We start from the raw sequence: 5,362 nt of genomic DNA on the forward strand, positions 1-5,362 counted from the left end.
GCAAACTGATATGTGACACATATTAATGGCAAAATTACATGCAAAACAGGCCAAAAAAACAAAACATGTTTATTTTTATTTTTATTATTTATTTTTTGCTAAACAGGTGGGTCTCAAAACAGGTGGTGCTCTGTATGCTTTTATTTTTGATACTTAAGTATATTTTAGAAATTACATTTACTTTTGACACTTAAGTATATTTAAAACCAAATTATTTTAGGCACTTACTCAAGTACTATTTTACTGGGTGACTTTCACTTTTACTGGTATGACAATTGTATGACAATTGGGTACTTTTTCCACCACTGACACATTGCAACAAATAATGAGAAGCGTTTAGAACAATTACCAGTCAGAGGAAGTAAAGCAAACGTTTCTGAGTGTTGATATGATTGGGAAAGTAATGCTTCTGCGGAGGGGGAGCATTGAGCCTTGTTCAACCAACAAATGCAAACCATCTCAATATATTGCAGTGGCCCCTCAAACCTCTATCGTAGACAAGACGCTACAAGCTGCAAGGTTATCAACGTAGCCCAAAGCTCAGCTATGTACCTAATGTGAATGGGGTGCTGTTCATTTTGATTAAATCTCATTTAAAAATGAAATCCAAAACGAATTCATGACATTGGCAGGGTATCCAGTTAAAAATGTAGCATGCTGAAAGTCATCTGCCTTGCTGCCCTGCTCACCTGAATGTCAGTAGGAAATATCTGCGATACTAGGTAATATCGGGAATATCAGTAGGAAATATTAGATGAATTTAGTTTCTTATCAAGCTGTGTACATTTCCAATAATCAAGAGACAGACGAGGGCCGTGTGATTTCAAACCTCAACATAGGGTTAAGTGTCCTAGCAGTATCAAAGTAATTATTTTACTCTGTTTTTACGATCAAAATAAGTATTCTTAGTCATAGAAGAAAAAAAAAACATTTGACTAACTTGTTGTCCTATAGTTAGTTGTGTGCAAGTATCATCTTTTGAAACAGTGTGGTCAAGAGGTGCTGCCTCCTTGTCTTTTCAAATACAAATTTGGTTTAACACACACACACGCACACACACACACACACACACACACATAATCACGCAGCACTCACAGACATATACACACACACACACACACACTTGCACACAGGCACATTTGCGCATTACTCACACACACAAACACCAACACACACACACACACACATTCACACACGCACACAGCACAAACACACACACACACTCAAACACAAGGACACATTTGTGCAACACATGGACACACACACACACACACACACACACACACACACACACACACACACACACACACACAGACACACAGACACAGGAATTCCAATAAAACATAAGCTACTGTACTTCCTTAGAGTTTGAAAGCATACTATACTCTATGCCCAGCCATCATGTTGCTTGCTATGACTACACTACTACAACAATCTTAGCTGATCAAGAGTTTAGCTTTCTGCCGCTCCCTATTGGTCACAGTGTGATGAGACATTTATAGTAACATGCTTCTCAATACGAGCTCTTTGTGGAGTATATTTGGCCTACAGTAATAACCAACCATTTATTGCATTATCACAGTATTTGACACTAGCAGACACTCGTTCAGAGTACCATCGAAGCTATGAAATGTAAGGGTTTAGGTTGATTAACATTTTACACCAATACAAGTGATGAAAGTCATGGCCATTTATACTTTCAATACATAGTGTGGGTGTGTTTCTTTTTTAAATTGTGCCTATATTTAACCAGGGAAGTCATTGAGAACACATTCTCTGTTACAATAAAGACCAAGATGAGAGCGATGAGAGGGTTAATTGTGTGTGTGGGGGAGGGAACAGGATATGTTAATACAAACATTTGTATTTATGTATGAAGTGTGAGAAAAACATTTCCTTTTTTGCTGCTTCTTTGGAAGCTAATGTATCACTTAATGTATCAAGACAGTCAAGACAGTCAAGACAGCACTAGCCAAGAAACGAAAAGGCGCTGCTTGTATAATATTTTGTACTATTGAAGTATTAAGGAAGTAAGAGAGAAGTTTTGAGAGGATGGCCAATTGCTTTTTTATGGTTCTGTTTGTCCTTTCAACATGCTGGGATAAGAAGACGAAGGTTACACTTCTATTATGCAAAGTCTATATTTTAGTTATGAGTTTTTTATTTATCTTTTTTTTTCAATGACGATTCAATCACAGTAAAATTTAAAGAAATCCAAGGGGTCTGAATACTTTTGCAAGGCACTTTATATTGTTTCATGTCCTGCGGATTTGAGAAGAAAGATGACAAGTTCAACAGGAAAGTGAGCCTGTCAGGTAGCCAGTAGAAAGATGACTAGTTCAACAGGAAAGTGAACCTGTCAGGTAGCCAGTAGAAAGATGACAAGTTCAACAGGAAAGTGAGCCTGTCAGGTAGCCAGTAGAAAGATTACTAGTTCAACAGGAAAGTGAGTCTGTCAGGAAGCCAGTAGAAAGATGACAAGTTCAACAGGAAAGTGAACCTGTCAGGTAGCCAGTAGCCTTAATTCTTGCACAGAATCTAGCTGTGATTTTTTGTAGAGATGTGTGCTCTTTTGTGTGAAGAAAATGTCACCCACTGTATTCTGCTGAATTCTACAGTCTCTCGATATTGTTGTTACATATTGTTGTTACATATTGTATTGTACAAAACAGCCTTATGTATGGTTATGATTAAGTTTTATCAACCTATTGGACACACAGGTGCACATTCTCCGAACCTGACCGACCATAGTGAGAATGGAACCACTAGAACTAATGGAACAACAGATGAAACAAGTGAGTTACAGGATGGCATGAAAATGTACTACACCTCTGTAGTTATTAAATATATCTTAAATGCACATCTTATTCAAAACATAAAGGCCCTTTACACACAACTGATGTACAATACATTTGACACAGTTGTTGTGACATACAGTGGGGAAAAAAGTATTTAGTCAGCCACCAATTGTGCAAGTTCTCCCACTTAAAAAGATGAGAGAGGCCTGTAATTTTCATCATAGGTACACGTCAACTATGACAGACAAATGGAGAGAAAAAAAATCCAGAAAATCACATTGTAGGATTTTTAATGAATTTATTTGCAAATTATGGTGGAAAATAAGTATTTGGTCACCTACAAACAAGCAAGATTTCTGGCTCTCACAGACCTGTAACTTCTTCTTTAAGAGGCTCCTCTGTCCTCCACTCGTTACCTGTATTAATGGCACCTCTTTGAACTTGTTATCAGTATAAAAGACACCTGTCCACAACCTCAAATAGTCACACTCCAAACTCCACTATGGCCAAGACCAAAGAGCTGTCAAAGGACACCAGAAACAACATTGTAAACCTGCACCAGGCTGGGAAGACTGAATCTGCAATAGGTAAGCAGCTTGGTTTGAAGAAATCAACTGTGGGAGCAATTATTAGTTAAAAATTATTAGGAAATGGAAGACATACAAGACCACTGATAATCTCCCTCGATCTGGGGCTCCACGCAAGATCTCACCCCGTGGGGTCAAAATGATCACAAGAACGGTGAGCAAAATCCCAGAACCACACGGGGGGACCTAGCGAATGACCTGCAGAGAGCTGGGACCAAAGTAACAAAGCCTACCATCAGTAACACACTACGCGCCAGGGACTCAAATCCTGCAGTGCCAGACGTGTCCCCTGCTTAAGCCAGTACATGTCCAGGCCCGTCTGAAGTTTGCTAGAGTGCATTTGGATGATCCAGAAGAGGATTGGGAGAATGTCATATGGTCAGATGAAACCAAAATATAACTTTTTGGTAAAAACTCAACTCGATCGTGTTTGGAGGACAAAGAATGCTGAGTTGCATCCAAAGAACACCATACCTACTGTAAGCATGGGGGTGGAAACATCATGCTTTGGGGCTGTTTTTCTGCAAAGGGACCAGGACGACTGATCCGTGTAAAGGAAAGAATGAATGGGGCCATGTATCGTGAGATTTTTGAGTGAAAACCTCCTTCCATCAGCAAGGGCATTGAAGATGAAACGTGGCTGGGTCTTTCAGCATGACAATGATCCCAAACACACTGCCCGGGCAACGAAGGAGTGGCTTCGTAAGAAGCATTTCAAGGTCCTGGAGTGGCCTAGCCAGTCTCAGATCTCAACCCCATAGAAAATCTTTGGAGGGAGTTGAAAGTCCGTGTTGCCCAGCGACAGCCCCAAAACATCACTGCTCTAGAGGGAGATCTGCATGGAGGAATGGGACAAAATACCAGCAACAGTGTGTGAAAACCTTGTGAAGACATACAGAAAACGTTTGACCTGTGTCATTGCCAACAAAGGGTATATAACAAAGTATTGAGAAATGTTTGTTATTGACCAAATACTTATTTTCCACCATAATTTGCAAATAAATTCATTAAAAATCCTACAATGTGATTTTCTGGAATTTTTTTTCTCAATTTGTCTGTCATAGTTGACGTGTACCTATGATGACAATTACAGGGCCTCTCATCTTTTAAGTGGGAGAACTTGCACAATTGGTGGCTGACTAAATACTTTTTTTCCCCACTGTACACTCTTAGAAAAAAAGGGTTCCTAAAGGGTTCTTCAGTTGTCCCCATAGGATAACCCTTTTTGGTTTCAGGTATAACCCCTTTGGGTTCCATGAAAAATACTCTCTGTTATATCACAATCAATCTGCTAAATGTGTTGTACATCAGTTGTAAAAACCTGACTGTGTACAAGGCCAGTAACATCCATGCTAACGCTGTAGAATTACCACAAAGCAACAAGTAAAAGCAAAAAAACTGGCTTTTTTCCTTGTTTTTCAGAAGTGATCCGACTGTGTATCACGTGTCTGGGTTTGTCGATCATGTTCATTCTCTCACATGCTGTTATCACCCTTCTTCACAAACTGAAGATACACAGGTTGGTGATACTGGTCCTGTTTGGATTTTACCAGTACATTATCATAGATGACCGTTAACAAAAACAATCAAACTGGATTTTATATATAAATGCCTGGATTTTTTGAATTTCGGTGAGTCTCTTATTCAATGGGTAAAAGTAATGTATAGCAACCCAGTGTAATGTTCGAGACCACCAAAAGCGAGACAGATTCAAGACTAAGACCGGGGCAAATCGAGTCAGAGTCAAGACCTAGCCCTGAGGGGGGGCAAGACCGAGTCAAGACCGAGACCGGGAGGGGGACATGGGGTCCGAGTCAAGACCGAGACCAGAAAAATGCGAGTCCAATTCAAGACCTTGATCGCAATTTTGTCAAATCACCACCGTTATAAGAGTTCAAAATGTCCAGTATTTCTGTGTTCATATTTCAGAACAACATTATTACTAACCCAAACACAGTGGGGAACAATGGGCCTTCT

Source organism: Coregonus clupeaformis, unplaced genomic scaffold, assembly GCF_020615455.1.
Source record: "Coregonus clupeaformis isolate EN_2021a unplaced genomic scaffold, ASM2061545v1 scaf2790, whole genome shotgun sequence".
In the NCBI taxonomy this organism is placed as follows: Eukaryota; Metazoa; Chordata; class Actinopteri; order Salmoniformes; family Salmonidae; genus Coregonus; species Coregonus clupeaformis.